Genomic DNA, 20918 nt, shown 5'->3' with positions numbered 1-20918 from the left:
GGAATGGACACATGGACCCATGCAACAGAATAGGAGAGAACTCAGAAATGGACCCATACAAATATGCCCAATCAGAATTTGACAAAGATGCCTAGTATCCGATGGAGGAAAGATCTTTTTCAACAAATTGTGTTAGAGCAATTAGACATCCAAAGACAAGAAAACGAATCTAAGTTTCATAGCTTGTACAAAAACTAACTCCAAATAGACCACAAGCTGAAATGCAACACATGTAACTACAAAACTTTTGAAGAAAAACACAGGAGAACATCTTCAGTCTCGGGCTAGGCAAAGAATGCTTAAGACTTATAACCAAACACATGGTCCACATAAGGAAAAATTGACAAACTGGACTTTACCAAAATCAAGAACTGTTGTTTTGTAAAAGAACTTTTAAAAAGAATGAAAAGACAAGCTACAGAGTGGGAGAAAATGTTTGCAAATGAAATATCTGAGAAAGAACTATTAACTAGAATATATAAAGAACTCTTAAAACTCAACAGCACAAAAAAAGCAACCGCAAATTCCAAAAATTTTAAGGCGGCATAAAAACATGTAATGCCATTTCATGGAGTAAATAAGCACATGAAAAGATGTTCAACATTATTAGCCAGTAGGAAGATGCAAATTAAAACCACAAAGGTTTATTAGTACATACCTATCAGAATGATTAAAATTAAAAACTAGTGCCAAAACCAAAGTTTGGCAACATGCAAAAAAACCAGATCACTCATATACTGCTGGTGGGAATGTAAAATGGTATAGGCAATCTGGAAAAATTAGGCTGTTACTTAAAAAACAAAACAAAACACACTATACATGTAAATACCAAATACCAAACAACCTTGCAATTGCACTCCTGGGCATTTATCATAGAGAAATGAAGACTAAGTTCACGCAAAGACTTGTACAAAAAAGTGTTTATAGCAGCTTTAATAATAACCCCAAACCGGAAACAAATCAGTTGTTCTTCCGGGGGTGAATGGTTAAACTGTGTTCAGTTTGGGACACAGCATGGAATACTACTCAGCAATAAAATAGGATGAACTATTGCTATACGCAAAAACCTGGCACGATCTCCAGAGGATTATGGTAGTGAAAAAAGCCAGTCCCAAAAAGTTATGTACTGTGTGATTCCATTTTTATAATATTATTTAAAATGACAAAGTTATAGAAATAGAGAACAGAGTAATGGCTGTCTGGGGTTTAGGGGGAGACAGAGGGCAGGGGATGTGGATACACAAGGGCACCATGTGAGAGACCCTGGTGGTGAAGGAAATGTCAATATCCTGTTTGTGATGTCGTACTATAGTTTTGCAAGATATTACCTTAGAGGGAAACTAAGTAAAGGATACATGGGTTCTCTGTATTATTTCTTACAATTGTATGTCAATCTGCAACAATCTCAATTAAAAGTTCAATTAAATGATAACAACCTGAGTACAGTAATAATGCTACAGGCAACAAAGTAAAATGGATCCTGCCCTAAATGCTACATCATTGTCATGTAATACCCAAATGAGACTTCAGAAAGTCACAGGCTTCAACTTACAGATTTTAGTTCTCAAGACGCACACGAACATTACTGAGATGCTGTTCCCCGTTCTTGCTGGGGAAAACGGTGAGGTGGTACTTTACCCTCACATTTCATAGAACTACACTTAGCACAAGTGAAAAGAAGACTGACTTTGCCTTACCTCCATGGGTCTCTCTCTCACCCTAGTCACGGTTTCTGGTGCCTGATGCTGCCATTAATGGTGCAGGAATCTTCATTCCTGCAGGGCAATATCCCAGCCTGTCTGCCTTTGAGAGACCCACATTCCCCTTCTTTCCCTCCTTTCCCACTGTTGCCCCAACTTCACCCGCCAGTCCCAGTACTACACAAACTCATCACAGCAGCATACAAGCAGGTGTGAATGGCCAGCAAATTTAACCCTCCTAAGTGTCTTTATTTAAAAAGAAACGAACAATTTGTATTACTCTCCTATTGGCAGAATGTTGGGGAAGATCCAGTTGTTCGCAGGACGGTAGTGGCTGTAAAGGAGTAGAGGAGAGAAAGCACAGTCTCTCATTGACTTTTCTCCATTGGATTTTAGCGAAGGAAAATGAGGCAGGGATAAAAAACAAGGTCCAAGTGTATGTTTGTCCTGCCCTTTCTTCTGCTTCCAATTCTCTTCCACCTCCCTGTGGTCCTTCTCTAATTTGTGAGTAAACATTTTAATGAGACCATTAATTGCGTTACATTATTTTATGTGCAAGTGTCCTTTATAATGAAATGAGTTAATCAAATTTTAGCTGCAAATCCTTACCTCCTAATTTTTCATGGATTTAGTGCTCTCACGTGCCCAGCTGTTGTTACGTGGCGTTTGCCAGCAGTGTGCCTCCGTATTAGCTGTTAGCTCCGTGATGGGTAGAGGAAGGTGAAGCCTGACTACCCTCTGCAAAACAGCACTCACTGAAGAGGCATCGTCTCGTGATCTCAGAAGGCATTGCGCACCATATTTCTTTAGTCCCTTTCATCTAACTGCAGTCTCTTTAGGCTACGTTTCCTTCCTCCCCTCTAACTCTTAACTGCTGGCAGTCAGAGTTCTGCCCCCGGTAACTGGGCTCTAAGTGTTCGCTCTTAATCAAACCTAAGTGCCTTGGCCGGTTCCACTGCTGTTAGCCCATCTGCAGCTTTTGGCCTGACTACTCAGCTCACTTGTGGCACTCTCCTCCTGTGATTTCAGGAATGCTGCCCTCCGCTGGCTCTCTGTAAGCTGGGCCTGCAAACTGTCCGGTCACCATCTGCCTTTGGATAGGTGGTTGGCATTTCTGACTTAACACGTCTGTACCTGAGCGGCTGACACCACCGCAGACCTGCCCCTTCTGTAGCCTTCCTCGTCTCAGTTAATGGCGGCTCCGAACTTTTCCTTGCTCAGCCCAAACACTTCGGTGTAATCCTCGATCTTTCTCCCCCTCCTCACATCTGGTCCATAAACAAACCCTGGATTACTACAATAGTCTCCTCTTTCGTCTCCTTGCTCCCACCTTTGCCCTTCATCTACTTACTCTCAACAGAAATGTCACTCAACAGAATGATGATGTTAAATTGTAAGGCAGGTCAAGTCTCTGCTCCAAACCCTCCAACAGCTTCCTGCCTTATTCAGAGCAGAAGACGGTCCCTGTGCTGGCTTGCACCATTGGCTCCTCCCATCATTGTCCCCTCGTCCTCCACTCTCACCCAGCTGCATTAGCTCCTTGCTCTTCTAGATCATGCCAAGCAGACCCACGCTTCAGGGCCTCGTTCTTGTCATTGGTTCCCTCTGGCTGAAATGCTTTTTCACAGGACCCGCCATGGCTGACGTCCTCTTTCCGCCAGGCTCCAGCAGGTTACCTGAGGACGTCCCCTGCCACCTGCACAGGAGCTGAAAGCCTCATCCCTGACATTCCAGCTCTCCCGGTCCTACTTTTCTTTTTTCCGTGTAGCACTTTTCACTATTTCACATAGGACTTAATCTTATTTAGTGTCTTTCTCTTCTACTAGGCTCTAAGTTCGATGAACGGATAGTTTTTTTTTTCACTGCTGTTTTCGGCACCTAGACTCTCTTCTCTCTTCTCTCTCTTCTCTCTGTCTCTCTGTCTCTGTCTCTGTCTCTGTCTCTCTCTCACACACACACGAATGATCCATGTTGCTTTAAATATTGAACAAAAGAAATCACTTAGAGTTATTTTAACTGTAGTACTGTCAGTAGCAGGTAACTATTTCCTCTGTTAGAAATTTTGAAAAATTTTTTTCTTTTTTTAAAGGAAGGGGAGAAAGCAGGAGGCACTCAGTGGAACATTCTGGTTACCCGTGGACCATGTTGCCTGCTCGTGAACATGCATTAAAATACAGATGATTTTCAAGACACCTCTGAGGTCCTCAACAGATGACATCTGCTTTTGTAACCTTAAGTTGTGTACTAGTTCTTAGGGAACGGGCTTTTCTGAGATACAGAGTGGAAAGGGTAATTTTCCTTTCAATATACAATATATTAAGGCCACTCAACACTTTACTAACATGGCCCATAACCATCTAATGTTTCGTACATAATGTGAACTTTGTTATATATATTATTGTATGTGTTGAGTCATATTGTTTCTCTGGGATATGAAAAGCCCAGAGTTTAATCACATTATGTCTTCTATAGCTGTCTTTGATAGTGATTATAACATTTAAATGATAAACTCTTTGGGAACATGAGCTATGCCTTTTACATAACCTCCCTCTTCTCCCTAGTGTCAAGTACAGAGCTGAACACATAACAGGTACTCAACAAAACCTCCCTAATTGGTTTAGTGATTATGAGAACAACTTTACTATAGAATATCACAATGAGGAAGTCTGACATATGTATGAAACAGTGAGTTGAAGAAGAAAGTGTCAAATCTTCCAATCATTGCTTTCTTTTTATGTTAATGAGAACAAATCTAACATATTTTCTATGTATCGATCTTCCCATTTGTAAGATGAGTTATTGGAAAGTGAATGGTTCCAATATTAAAAGAACTTTGGATGTATTGTGGAATCCTAATGCCATTTCTTTGACTGAGACTAGTTAAAGACATTGGGGTATTAAATTTTAATATTTTAGGGATCAATAACAAAATCTACCAAAAGAAAACGTCCATATGTTATTAGAAACAAATGTGCTTACTCCAATCCAACTCGACTTTAAAGGAAAACATTCTTAATTCCAATATTTCAAAATTCCCCATTTATTTTGTGACAACTACCTTCTAAATGGTCTCCATGGTACAAGATTAAAAGTCATTCACTAATTCAATGTTTATGAAGCACCCACTCTGTGCTAGGTAGAGACTGCTCTGCTTTTCAGGCATTTACCCTCTCTTGTGGGAGATGTTAGCATAAACTTCTCAGAAATTTTACTGCAGGCATGTTGTAGAGCCCCTGAGAATAGAGAACCATGGGGTCCCCCAGGGGATAGCAATATATCCTGCTTTGAGTTGTCATGAAAAAGGCAGAGGTAGGTTGGCAAAGTGACGCTTTCCAGGCAGAAAACATCAGCTGGGCTTGAAGGAATGGGGGCAGAGTAGGCAAGGGCTTATTAAGAAATTTTAGCTTTATGCCAAAGGCCATAGGATTGGATCTATTTCAGTAAAATATACATAAGAAAATTAACCATTTTTAAATGTACATTTGGTGGTATTAAGTACACTCACATTGCTGTGCAACTACCATCTATCTCCAGAAATGTTTTCATCTTATAAAATTGAAACTCTGTACCCATTAAACAATAACTCTCCATTTCCCTTACCCCAGGCCCTGGCAACCAACATTCCACTTTCCTGTCTCTATGATTTTGACTACTCTAGTTTCCTCATTTAAATGGAATCATACAGTACTAGTCCTTTTGTAATGAGTTTATTTCACTTATACAGTGTCTTCAAGATTCATCCCTGTTGTAGCATGTGCCAGAATTTCCTTTCTAAGGGTGACTAATATTCATTGTATGCATATACCACATTTTTAAAATCTATTTTTTTCTGTCGATGGACTTGGGTTGCTTCCATCTTTTGGCCATTGTGAATGAAGTTGTAATGAACATGGAAGTACATATATTTCTTTAAGTTACTGATTTTGTTTCCTTTGGATATGTACTTTGAAGTGGAATTGCTGGATGACATGGTAATTTTATGTTTAATTTTTTGAGGAACTGCCATAATGTTTTCCACACAGCAGCTGCACAATTTTACAGGCCCAAATGAGGTTTGATATTTATAGGATTTTTAGCTAGTGAGAGGCTGATCAGTTTGGTTTAGAGAGCTCACTGTCTTCCGCTGTGTGGAGAACAGATGAAAGGCAGCAAGGCTGGAGTTAGCTGTCGTGTAACCAGCTTAGGGATGAAGGAGAGGTGAACTAGGCTGCTCCTGTGTGGATAAGGACAGGTAATGAGCTTTAGAAAATTTCTGAGAAGTGCAATCAAGTGCTTAATGAAGTTATGTCATAATGGTATCACTGATAACCAGTCCTTGCCACGGGGGAAATTAAGGAAAGAATAAATCCTTGGTTATTACATGAGTTCAGTCTCAGGAGGGGCAGAGAATGGAATAGCATAAGAAGTGAGAGGACGGAGAGAGAGGAGGATAAGAAATGGAAAAGGAGAGAGTGGGACAGGGAATCCAAGGAAAAATGGAAAAAAAAAGCCCCGAAGAAATGGATCCTCTGTTTACAAAAAAATGATCACGTGGGCTTATATGCAACAATTTTTTTTTTTAGAAATTTATTAAGATATACTTGAGAAGTGGGTGTGGACAAAGCAGAGACAAAGCAGGAATAAATGTTTTTGGGATAAGAATGAGGAAGTTCGAGGATGGTCCAGCTACTTCAATAGTTTTTTATCATTGTGGCTTAACTGAATCGCCTATTTGAGGAAGCAAAAAGATCACAGTGGTTTCTTGTGTGAAAGTAAAACACACTTTTGTTTCAGAGATTAGAGATAAGAATTTATATTCCAAAAGGATTCACAAATACTCCATCATCAGAGCTAGAAAATCATTGTAAACATTTGAGGCAATGGACTTCTTGTCGTTCAGCTCAGAAAATCCTAAAATTAGAAACACAGTCCAGTTGCCACTCATATTCAGGGAAACAGATGGTCTTTGGAGCTTATGTTTTTAAGAGTGATTAGAATGAAGATTATCTCCCTGAAGATACTGAAGAGAAAGAGCAAAAAAGTACCAAGTGAATCAAAACTATTTCTAGTACAGACTCTGCTGGAAACCTCATTTAGTCATATTTTAGAATGGATATGCAATGCAAACAAGTATAATTTCTGTGCAAGACAATTCTGCCTTTATTGAATGTGTCTGGATGAAGTTTCTGAACCACATTGAATAAAATACATTGAATAGATGTTAATGTTAGTGAAAGGGGCTGGATTGAAGTACGGAGACTCATCTATTTACTCTGCTGGGGAACCTTCCTTGCCGGCAAATTCCTCTAACCTTGACCTTGGGAGATAACTGCCTCAGAGTAGGAGGAATCAAGTGATTTTCTGACTGTGATGAGATTTAAGTTTTCTTTAGCTTGTCCCCCACAGACATTTAAATAGTATTGTTGTGTGTGTGTGTGTGTGTGTGTGTGTGTGTGTGTGTGTGTGTGTTTAACAACAGTTATCAAAGAACAAATAATGACTGATTTTGTGACAACTTCATACCATCTGCCCAAATAATGCTGTATTTGTATGTGACCGCATTTTCAGTTTGGAAGGTCATCTTTTGGAGGTGAAATATTTCTGGTTCTCAGACTCTTTCATTTGAATCCAAATTTATCTTCACTCCCAAGTAGCCCTTCCTTATTAATTCTTATTAATGGCAAGTCATGTCAACATCAGCTTCTTGGTTTCTACATGACAAGCTTAATTCCCTCACAGGATCAGAGATGGGAAAGAGATGACCATTCTCAGCCCAGATTCTTGCATTAATTCGTAATCTACCCACATGTTCCTACATCCTTTGCTTCTCCTTCCTCTTCTTTATTTCACATTCTCTCTATATGTACATTTATATGTATATATATTACATTAATGTGTGTATACATGCTGTCTCTGGATAGATTATAGTTTCTATAGGGATGACAGAGAAGATACTTTAATTTCTTTAAAAATACTTTGTCTTCTCCAAAATCATCAAAGACAGATTTGACTTCATGTGAATACCCCTTAGTATTTTTGGCTGAATAAAGTCCAAAAAAAGTAACCATAATAAAACTTCCTGGTGCAGACAAGCACATTTTCTGGAGAACAGTCCAAAACCAAAATTTCCAACTAAAGTTGTTTTTTTTTTTTTTTTTTTTTTAAATCTCCCATGTTTTTAATAATAGGATTGTTTCCAAGGCTCATGCTACCCATGTCTTAATAGCAAATGGATATTATTAGCTCAAGAAATGATGAACATTTTATTTAAATTCAAATGTTTTAATAGTTTATTTTCTGATAATATATGGCAAGAGTGAATTTTTTCCCATGACATATCAGAAGATTTTATTGGAAGAATCAAGTGTTTACAAGATGTTTATTGTGCCATAAAACACTCTGTGTTCCTCCCTGGGATCTGAACCTCCATACCAAATAGTTATAAAAATGAGTGTCCCTTCTAAATAATGACAAGTGACATTCATATATATATATCTGCCACAATTTCCCCCCAAATTTAGGATATACTCATGTTGATTAAAAACTTTAAATTAAATAAATGGAAAAAAAAAGTTATGTTGCTGAAATTATAGAGTTCATGAGGTTATTAATTGAAATTGTCAACTTTGCTCTTAAAATCTTGCCATTTTGCTGGCTTTTCCCATATTCTGTTTTTAAGGAAAAGTCATAGAAAACATATTAGCACAAATCATTCTCATATAATACATGGTCTACCTTATTATAAAATTTCTTCAGAATACTGAATATCCCAAGCCTTGCCCCAAAATTGACAAAAAGTTACAGTCCCTCATGCCTAAATGATAATCTTTAACTACATTTATTTTTACTTGATTGGCTTATGTAAAAGTTTGATGAAATTGAGGAAATTTCTAATACATGCTGAATACTCATTAAATTATGTGAATATTTGGGAGGCCCTAACTGAAATGCTTAAATAATGTGAACTAACAAAGAAGTGAAGAAACATGAAAAATACAATACGATTGGTCACTGTCTAAACAGTAAATACTAGACTGAGCCGACATTAAAAAATGTGTCTAATTTTTAAATAATCAGTGGTAAGGATTCTCAGTATATTGTAAGTATACATAGAAATTTCTAATTAAAATTCTGAAATCTTAGGGGTGGTTGTCACTCTAGATAAAGAATATGATAGGACTAACATGTCTGGACCTTTTGTAACAGAGGTGCTTTTCATAGATGAGGTATCACTCTTATTAAGTCGAATTATTATCCTTCAGTATTCATTCTTCAGAGTATGGGTTATGTGAAGGGAATTGCTCATGAAAAAGTTGATTTGAAAATAACTTACTCATTAATGAGTTGTTTTGGAGCTTCCAGAAGGCGTGTTACAGAGCTGGGTATTTGGGGTGAAGAGAACTGTGTTCTCTGATGATTAAATGATGATTTGACAGAAGACTTACCCACAGCTTTACTTGGAAGTTCATTGAGTTATGATCACTATGCCCTACTCTCAGTTTGGCCACTTTCAGTAAGAAGTTCAGATGTATCATCTCTGTGTCTTTGTTGATGATTTTGACCCCAAGCTCCTATTTCCCTACTATGTGTTTTTTCCAAGCCTTATAGAAGAATCGAAAGATTTGGTATTAAATGTAATCCTACTTTAATTATCTACATTAATTTGCTGGTTCAAATTAATATTACCTATTTCTAAGAATATATCTTATTAAGATAATAAGATAAAATATAAGAATATACCTTATTCTTATTCAGTTTCTTAATATAGTATTATAGACATAAATTTCTATGTTGAAGGACAGTGGATAAAATAATAAAAACATAGTAATATAATATTATTATTAGCTGCCAGTTATTGAGCAATTAATCTCTCTATGCTTCAATTTCTTATGTATAAAATGGGGATATTTGGAACTATGTGATGATTAAGTGAGAAAATACATGGAAATACATCTGTAGCACCTAGTATACAGCCAAGTACCCAATAAAGTTTCAATAAATCTAGATACCAGGCACCAGTCTAAACATTCTCCACATCTCATTTCTGCTAGACACAAGTCTACGAGGGAAGTATTTTTAGCTACTTTCTTACAGAGGAGGAAACTGAGGCACCAGGAAGTTAAATAATGTGACCAGGTCACACACGAATAAAGATCCCTCCTAGAATCCAAAACATGGTTTTTCTGATTCTAGGCCCATGTTTTTCAACTATTTAACTAGTTTAGTCATTTGCTTTGGTGGTTCCTTCAGAATGAAGACTAAGATTACCAACTCCACTCCATTGCACTGATAGGCAATACAGTAAGAAAATGCTCTGTCTAATACTTATAGATATAAATAATAAATTGACTTACCAAAATTAACAGTTCATAACAGTAGCATATAACTGGCTTATTTACACTTTAGGGACGTTTGTCTCCCCACAAATTATTTATTGGAATTTGCTTATGTAATAAATAATACACTGGCTTTCATTGTTATATAAAAGAAATCATGTAATGAAAAGTTGTTAAATGAAAATAGAGCCCTAAGAAGATCATAAATAAAAGTCTGAAATTGTTGTATTAGAAATTCAATTTCAATTTCTCATTCTTATGTTGAGCTATTTGCTACAAATATATTTTTGTATAATTTAAAGGATTATGCGTAAAGATCATCATTACTAATTCATTTGGTATTCATTATAAGACCTTTAATCATGATGTATTAATTTGATAAAAATGTGGATATAATGTATAATTTCTAAATGATTCCATTATAATTTACCAGTTAAAGAGTCTATTGTTATTTCAATATCTTCTCAAATACGCATCAAAGTATGTTTTGTTTCTTTACGAAATAGCCAAAGTTAGGGGAAGAACTAAAGTGTTTTCCTTTCTTCAGAGGGTAGACATAGCAGCATAATAACCAATAGAAGGGTAGGATCATAGAAACTGTCAAACAGCCAGTCTAAAATTACCCACAGGGAAGAACACAAACAAATGTACTGTGGTGCATTTGTATTGAAATTTCTGGATGTTTACGTGCCTTTGGGACCACTCCCATCCACGAGAGAGATCAATCGGGGCGGGGTGGGGTGGGGGGTGGTGGTACGGAAACAAACCAGGATGGATTTCTAAATAGCTTAGGCATTAAGGAATGAAGCTTTTGACAATAAATAAACACCAAACCTTTATGTAGCTCTGACTTCTCACATAATCATTTGACCCTTTACATCTGTGCCGTGAGTTGAGACACTGGTAACTCATGTATAATCATAATAATAAAGAAATTGAAAATACGAGCCAAGAAGAGGTGTCTGGAAAGGACAAAATAAGAAACTGCAACACGCACATGTTGCTCTCTGTGTGATTCCAGAAATCGTAGGAGAAATCCTCTCCACCTCTGAAACAGTCTCACCCTGATGACTCTAAGTGGAAAATGCTTATAATTCCTCTAGTTCAATGGAAAAACATCCTTAGACATATACTGCAGAAAGAGAATGTCACACTGGGGGGGCATGAGAAGAGGAAGGGGTAGAAAACACAGTTGATCTATTTACCAGTTGTTGCTCTGGGTCCTTTCTAGGTCCCCACTTCCTTTTTCCATGTACCGACCTTCAGCTGGCTAATTCTCCCCCCTCACTGTTGGATCCTTCTGCTTTTAACCTCCTGGCAGTAGCTTCATGTACAAACCCCAGGATGACTAACCCAGGAGTGTTTACCTTGATCACATTTTAAAAAATACACTAGTATAAATATAGTAAACATTACGTGACGTAGTATTCAGCCGTATGGCATGTGTATATTACTTTCATACAGAAGATAAAATTCAGTTTATTGTGAAAGACTCATTCGAGCTCTGATGTTTAGCAGTTGCTGTCTCTAAATTACAAATAACTAAATCGTGGTATTAAAAGGCCATCACAGGGGTCAGAATCTAAGCTTTTCTGTGTGTGTGTCTGTGTTTGCGTGTGTCTGTGTGTGCTTAATTAACAAGAAAAGAACTAGGTCTGCGTTCTTTGCCTCTGTGTTCCTAGGATCTGGTTGCTGTTTTCTGATTGCTTTGTCTAGTCCAAATTTAGCAGCAAGAGGATTAGGACCCTCCATTTCTCACCGCTAGCTCGTCCACACAGCCTTGGAGTCGCTTTGACCTTTCCAGGGAAATAAAGAGGATAAGCCTGCAGAAACTATAAGATTTCTTCAATTTCCAGATGCTGTTATTCTACATTTCTACGATTCTAATTCTACTCTATGCTCTAATGGATGCAATTAACTCATTTTAAAATGGTGCCTTTCTTCACATGACTGCCAAGTATAGAATCTAAAAGTTTCTGATCATAAACACTGATGATTACGTGCATGATTTCACTTGCTCTCCTGTCTTTCTCTACATTAAAATCTTCAGACTCTTTTATATATATATATACACACACGCATACACACACACACACACACACACATACATATATATATGTACACACACACACACACACAAGCTTCCTATTCATTTTGATTATACTGAGGTTCTGAAATTTGGCTTTGCACTTTTATGCCTCTTTTGGAGATGGACAAGACAGAGAGAGACAGTTAATTTCAGTGACAACTGTACTACCACTGGGAGTATTCTGGGAAGAGGTGCTATATAAACTCAAAGCACTCTGCAAAGATGGTTATAGTCACCCTCATAATGTTTCATGAGGTGAGTGTGCTATGAACATTGTTAACACAAAGCTGCCCATGCCACAAATAGAACAGAGATGATTTTCTCTCCCTGCATGAGAAATGATGACAATTTCCTCACATTTCTTAAGAGGAATTATCCATTGGATTGCTTCATGTATGCTAGCCTATATAGACTTGTCTGATCGCTCACAAATGTGACCTAAAGACTTGTTCAGAAGAACAGCAATATCCTAAGCTTAAAAGTTTATATATATGCAGGCTTTTCCCCCTGCAAACCCAATTGAAAGAGATTAACATGGTGTACTGAAATAAAAAAAAAAAAATGTGTAGAACTATTGATAGAGAAGAACGTCTGTTGAACAAGGAAATGAATACATGTCACCTCTGGACAGTCACAGCGTATAAACGCAGGTCCCTGGCATTACTCATCATTGTTTTCAGCATTTTAATGAAGATTGTGCTAGAACAACATGAATTTCATCTTAGCAAGAAGGCTCAGAAATGGCAGTTGGTGTAATTAAATCTATTATCGATGACTGAATAAGGAGTTAAGGAATTTACCCTTATGTAAGGTCAATCCCCTTAACAGACCACATAAAAATTACTACTTGAACGCCCCAGTGAAATGTCACAGTGTCCCCACAGCATCAGAAAGAGTATATAAGGAGATATAAAGTATAAGCTGGCCATAAAGCATCATCAAGAAGCTATCTAAAAAGAAAAATTCAACAAAAAGGATCATATCTCCATTGGAAAACACCCTCTTCCTCATGATAAATTTGGAAGGCGGAATTTCACATTCAAATTGATATGCAGAAAAGCAGATATACTGCCTACTTAATTATTAGGTGTACTAATTAAGAATGGCATTATATGATTGATGTCAGTGTTTTATTTGGTATGTTTCATTTTTAGATTCTTTATGTGTTAGAAGTCGAGTTACTTTTGATCAGTAGAAAGTGCAAATATGGCTAGTTGCATATAGACAAGAGAATGGCTTCTATTTCTAACCTACCAAAAGGTCACAAGTATGTTTATTGAAAGCTACCTTAAGGGAAATAAAATTTTATAACTTGTAGAATTAAAGAGGAAACATTTACATTTTCTTCATAAAAGACTTTGAATTGTTTAATTTGATGCCATTTTAGGGTCCTTTCATCTTCTCATTGGACAAACACAAGTCTAGGAACTAGCCTAGCAGGTGGAATGTCTAAAAAATAAAACTGATCTTAGGAAGATCAGACTTCTGTTTTCATTTTACTACCGAACTAAGGTGAAGCAGAACCCAACACAGAGAACAGTCTTAAAATGGTCTTTATCAAAGTGGCTGATTTTATTTATGGGCAAATAAGTACGACTTCTATCTTGAGGGTAGTAATTGGCTAATATAAAACTTTACGCACTCTTAGGTATGTGTGTTCCTCTATTTATATACTAATTTTATGCATATGCACAGACACTGAACTCCTGTATGTTACCAGGAATTGTGCTTTACATATTTCATGCTATTAAATCTTCAAAGCACCTTCTGAGGGATTATTACTACCCTCTATACTCTACAAGTGAGGAAATGGAAGCTTGGAGAAGTTCTCCCATGATACTTTACGTAGGAAGAAACAGAGATTGCTTCGAACCCACACTTGACTCCAAATTTATGCTCCTTTTTATTTTACCAGTGTTGACCAAACTGTTTACCAAACTGTTTATCTTGATTGTAGCTGTGGGATTTTAATTTATAGAAGTGACAGAGTGATGGCCTAGAGAAGTGAACGCTGTTAAAGGCACCATTTATTACTCATGGTTCCCCGGAGCAGAGGGCACATCGGGCCATGCAGAGGTACTTGCGGAAGCACCAGATTTTGTCAGGAGGCAGAGGAGTAAGAGGAACAAAAGGCCCAGAGCCTTTCTTGTGTTTTCCATAGGAAAGAAGGTATGAGGCAGGTCAAGCAGTGGCACAGCCTCAGAGCTGAATGGTCTGAATAATTTCAGTGGGCTTTTGGCTGTAGGGGCAGTCCCTAGCCCCTGGCCCTGGGGTGACTTGGGGCAGGGTTAATACTGGTCTGGTATGTCAGTTAGGAAAAGGGGGTAGTTGGGAGTGTGGACTTGGAATTGGCTGGTTTGCATATGAAAGGTGTGTTTGCAGGTGTTATGGTCTGAATGTTTGTGTTCCTCTCAAATTAATATGTTGAATCTTAACCCCTGATGTGATGGTGTTAAGAGGTGGGGCCTTTGGGAGATGCTTAGCTTATGAAAGTGGAGCCCTCATGATGGGTTCGTGTTTTTGGAAAAGAGACCCCAGAGAGATCCTCAGCCCCTTCCACCACTTGAAGACATGGGGACACGTCATTAGATCTGAACCAGGAAGAGGGTCTTCACCATACCGAGGCCACACCAGCATCCTGATCTTAGACTTTTAGCCTCTGACACTGTGAGCAATGGATTTCTGTTGATTATAAGCCACACAGTCCATGGTATTTTGTCACAGCAGCCCAGATGGGCTAAGGTGGCTAAAATGTTTACTGTCTCTAGGAATTAGCTAGCCCTGGGAGGGGCAGTCTGTCAAGGACTAACAAGCGTTCCATCCCCACCCCAAAATGTCAAAGATCTTAAAATACAGAAAAGGAAAAAGCTTGGCTGTTTGAAAAAATTTGTCTTTGGTGTGAATGTTACTGGTAAATCATGCAAACTATGTCTGGCTTGAAAATCCGCAGTGCCTATTAGCAGTTTGATTTTGCATGAAGTCCTACAGTAAAGTAACCTTTTTAACACTGTTTGACCCAGAGTTCCTTAAATTGATTTGACTCTTTGAAGCCAACACCTATTAACATTTAGAAGAACATCAATATTATAAAACCACTGTTTTTAACCAACATTTTTCATATTTAAAATTCAGTGGTTTTTATAAATCTGTTGCTGAACATTAATCATAACGTGCATTTCGCACACTTTGTGTATGGCAATAATTTATAATGTTTCAAAAAATTAACATATGCATTGGGATATTTTGAAACAATTACCCTTCTAAACAGTATTTTCTCCCATGCAATGAAAAGTATAAATATAAGCAACAGTTTCCAAAATAGAATCATCTTCTCAAAGACATTCACTGTGCAAACAATTCGCGATTCTTTTTCAGAGTATATGTGCAAATCAATATTGTTCACTCATCTATAATAATTCCTATAATGTTAACTCCTATATCTGCTTAAAAAGATAAGAAACATGATTCTTAATATTAACACGCTTAAGAAGATCCAAAACATGGCCATTGAGGATTCAGGATCATGCATTGCTAGAAATAACTTTTGCCTAAATTGGACCTTCTACATATGCAATGAGACCTGATGCTGTATTATTTCATGGGCTGCTAAGCCTGTGTTTCTCCCAGTGAATAATTATTTTGAATTATTAGAAGGAAAATGAAGCATAACATTTGCATGATTTCCCCCCATACTACAGAACTGAGTCAACAATTTACAATTAAAAGGGAAAAAAATCATCACACAAAATCTTGAGCTCTGAAAACAAGGGAATGATATTATTTTTCTTTTTCTTCATCTTCTCAAGTCTTGCTGACCCAATTATAAATTTTCCAATAGTATCATATGTAACATAAATGGAAAAGGTACTGGGAAATCTTAATCATTCCAGAATGTCTGTGACTGGAATGACATCTCTGAGGCTAAAATGACCCAACTCAAAAGGGGGAAATGGAGAATAGGAAAGTTGATAACCTCAGCTCTACAGTTGAATTGTTGTTGAGAGAATATTTCCTTTATTATGCCTTTTTTTTGCCTCCAAGGAATTCTCTTTATGGTAGTTAAAAGCCCAGGTTCACTTGACTAGTTTATTCATTCATTCTTCATTCAGTAAATACTTATTATGAGCCAAAATGGCCAGACACGTGATGGAAGACAAAGTCCCTGTGTTCATGGAGCAAATTCTAGAAATGTAAACAACAAATAAACAAATAAACAAGTAAATTAATAAATAAACATAAAAATATATAGAAAAAATGGGATATATAGAAAATTAACATTTTGACGTGGAAGAAAATGACTTGATTACTATGACTTTTGTGGTCAAGGAAGGACTCTCTAAGGAAACAATAATTTAAAACGAATGACAGGATAAAGCATTCCATTCAAATATTTCTCCTTTTGAAATATACTGGGCAAGATTCCTCATCATCTGAATACTGATGTTTAAACAATAAAAAATAATTAATGATATTCGGAGATGAAAAATAAGCTAATAGAATGTTTAGAAAACAGTTCTCAAAAGAATGATTTATTGGAATGTAGATGACTCTTTTTCCACCTTGAGCTTGCTTTAAAATATATCGTTTTTAGTTATTCTTTCTAATTCTCATTTTCAAAAGCAATTTTTGAACAACCATCTTCAAATGCTTAAGCTCCATACAGAGTGAATTTGTTTCTTTCAATTTGGGAGTTTGGAAATCTGTAATCTTCTTGTCCTTTACAGCAGTGATTCTCAAATGAGGTAACATCTCGTTCACTTGGGAAGGTTGTTAAAATATGAAAAACTCATCCGTACCTCCAGTGAGTCTAATAAGGACGACAGGCCAGTATTGCTCTGACTTACCCTTAAACTGAAGGAGCAAATAGGCTAGGCCAGTGGAGCTCAGGCTGTAGGTGACCACATGCAGGGAATGGAGTGGGGCTAGATGATGGGCGCTCTTGCTCTTCAGTGAACCTGGACACTGAGCTAAGGTCAGGGGATCCAGTACACCAAGGGTTTTCTAAGGGACCAACAGAAGTCTGAGCCCTCTGGACATTACTCAGAGGCCTGCAGGGTGAAGCTTTGGGCTCCACTTCTGTGTAAACTAGAGTAATTCTTCTTTTGACTGTTTTGCATATTGGGGTTATATATATGATTTTACCTAGGAAAAGGTTGTTTCTAAAAGATTAAATAGCATTGAACTATGCAGTGGAGAAAGAGCTGCAAACTATATTTCCATGGACCAGGTAAGGTCCAGAGTCCACAAAGATTCCGGGTCCCCGAAATTATAGGTGAGATCCTCGGAACCAGGACAGTCTATAGGTCAAGCTTGATAATGCTTGGTTAATATATTTAATGCACAGCTATGCTTCTATGCACAGAAAAAGGTTAACAGTGTTAAACTGTGAATCATCATCATCATTATTATTTCCATTTATTATTCCATTTATTGAAGAACCAATACGTTACTGAATTGAACACTTATGTCATTTATTCTACACAATGAATCACTGAGGAAGATATTAATATTTCCATTTTCCAAGTGAATAAATGGAACCTTGGAGATGTTAAATAACTTGCCCAAGGTCCTCTGGTGGGTCTAGAATGTAAACCTAGATCTATTTGGTTCCATAGATCATATTCTTAATTACAACTTTCAACCAGCTCATACCTTAGAACAAATAGGGCTTTGCCTGTTTTTAGTGGTGAGAATTACACACAAGTCGACAAAGTAGTCATGATACTTATGTCATGCCCATCATAATTTTATGCAGTTCACAAATCAATCCAGATGAATCATCTCTAATCAAGACTGAGGGAAATGTAGAAAGAGGGCCTCTCTTTACTTCTCCATCCATTTCAGAATGTGGTAGGCAGATCTTGCTTGAGGGGAAAGGAAACAATGTAAAAAATCAGGGCTGAACAGGGGACTTGCCAATGGGCAGGGAGTATGGTATGATTTAAGAAATCCTTCCATTTTTACCAAACTATACCAAACAAAACCAATTATTTTAACCTATTCTTGTGCTTTTACTCTGTTATTGCTCCCAAACCATGTAAAATATTCAGTTTCTGCCAGTAATTAATACTTTATTATGAATGCTGTTAAAGCTGAAATCATCCCAGCCAGAAATGATGGAGGTCTGTTTCCAGAGATGTCTGGGGTTAAAGAAATACACAGTAAACTGTGTTGATGAGTTACTGGCTTCTTATAACCACAGTTCCTGCATGGCAGCCACTTCTGTCATTCTGATTTAATAATTTATTTAGAACTCTCTCTCTCATGTACTATATTCATAGTGAGTCCAAATAAAACTAAAATAAATAAATAAATAATAATTTTGCTCTAATGACTATATAACTACTTTCAGATTTGGGCAAATTTTAAGAGGGCTTTATCTTCTATAACTGATTTTTTTTTTCTCAGTCTAAAATTAGATGGAGTAACACTGACCCAACCACATTAGATGCTATTAAGAGAAATATGTATATCAGGTCCTACCTTCTCAATTTTTATTTATTTATTTTTTCTGGTAAATGTTTCAATCTCAGTAGGCACAAATCAAATGTACAGAATTTGTAATATACTACCTTATGATGAGAAAGTGTAACTGTGGTTGTAAGCTTCAATAAACAAAAAAAGCCTAACATTGGCTAGATTTCATCTTTTGGTGGGTGGAAACCCATAATGCAATTGAGAAGTAAATAGCATTGGGGTCTACAGTTTTTCCCATCTAAGTCTCAGCTCACTTGCTGACACAAGCAATTTATATGCCATGGAACATAATCTTCTCTTAGACAAAAGACAGAAAGTCTGATAGCCATCTTTTTCCTTGAAGCGTATGTAAGAAAACTGCTCAGGAAACTGGTACCTGAGTGATACTTTTAATTGATGTTTGGAAATGATTCAACCATAAGAAGACTCAATCAAAACAACTTCTGAAAGAGTCTTACATCCATAGCATTAAGTTGCTTTACAGATATTCTCAGGACATAAATAACCTGCTACATTATATGCACGAATCTATTTTTCTTAAGGAGCATTTATGGCTATTCTTACTAAAATAATATAAGAAATGGATAGATTCTATACTATAGAGATTAAAATATTTTAATTCCTATAGTTCAAGGGTTGGCAAACTTTTTCTATCAAGAGCCAGATTATAACTATTCTAGGAGTTGCGGGACATACAGTTTGTCTCGTATTTCCTTCTCTTCTTCCCTCTCTTCCTCCTTTCTTTCTATTTCCCTCCCTCTTTCCTTTCTCACTTCCTTTCTTCCCTTCTTTCTTCTTCTTTTTATTTTACTTTTTTTTACAACCCTTAAAAATGTAAAAACACTTTCAGCTCAAGGGCCACACAAAAATAGGCTTTGGGTCTGTTAATCATATTTACTTTTTAGAAATATTAAGTAATGATAATCTTCTGCCTAGAAAATTGTGGCATCTAGAAGACAAGACATGGTGGGGATTCAAATGTAATTGATGAGCTTTTTAATTAAGAAAGGATTACCTACAAAATTCTGGATGTCTAAATGCGTACCAGGTATTTCCATTTTCTCTACCTATTTAGCTATGAATATGACTTGAGCAAACCAGAGAGATGAAACATTTCTGGAACACCCATTATATTTCAGCAGTCATGGAAAAACCATCTGAATCAAAGGAAGCACCAGTATAGGCTGGACAGAGTTGTCCATTATCTCCAACAATCTTATATTTTTTAAAGAATCATTTTTTAGAGCAGTTTTTGGTTCATAGCAAAATTGAGAGGAAGGAACAGTGATTTCTCATATACCCCCTGCTGACCCCCAACACATCATCCCACTATCACCACCCCCACCACAGTGGTATGTTCGTTACAATCAACAAAACTGCACTGACGTGTAATCATCACCCCGAGTCTATAGTTTACATTAAGGTTCACTCTTGTGTTGTATATTCTGTGGGTTTGGTTGAATGCGTAATGACATGTATTCACCCTTATAGCATCATACGAACTACTTTGGGTAAAAGGGGTTAAATATTTGGTGACGGAAGGAAATTTGACTTTGGGTGGTGAACGCACAATGTAATATACATATATTATTGAATTGTACACTTGAAGCCTATTTGATTTTACTAACCTATGTCACCCCAATAATTAAAAAAAATAAATCTTTTGTGCTCTGCCTAATCATCCCTTCCCCTCCAACCTCTGGAAACAACTGATATTTTTACTGTCTCTCCAGTTTTGCCTTCTCCAGAATGTCATGTAGCTGGAACCATATAGTGTGTAGCCTTTTCAGATTGGCTTCTTTCACTCAGTCATATGCATTTAGGTTTCCTCCATGTCTTCTCATGGCTTGATAGCTCAGCTCTTTTCAGTGCTGAATAATATTCCATTGTTTGGATGCACCACAGTTTACTTACCCATTTGCCTTTTTTAAAAAATAAATTTATTTATTTAAATTAGTTTCAATTATACAGTACATTGGTTAGACATCTATATTGTTCATAAAACGATTCCCCCAATTGCTCCCTCCCTCCCCTGGTCCTCCACTTAGCCATCATATTAATGCTAACTGCATTCCTTCTGCTGTGCTCCCCATCCCTATGATCAACTATCAACTACTAATTTGTACTTCTTTAACCCTTCACCCCATTCTCTCAGCCCCCCCACCTTCCTCCCCTCTGTCACCAAATTGTCCACTATATTTGTATGTTTTTGATTAGATTGTTCTTTTTGTTCCTTAGATTCCACATATAAGTGAAATCATATGGTATTTATCTTTCTTTATTTGACTCAGGATATTTCACTCAGGATATTTCACTCAGGATAATAACCTCTAGGTC

The sequence above is a fragment of the Pteropus alecto genome, unplaced genomic scaffold (assembly GCF_000325575.1).
Source record: "Pteropus alecto unplaced genomic scaffold, ASM32557v1 scaffold11, whole genome shotgun sequence".
NCBI lineage: Eukaryota > Metazoa > Chordata > Mammalia > Chiroptera > Pteropodidae > Pteropus > Pteropus alecto.
This window is presented reverse-complemented; position numbering follows the sequence as displayed.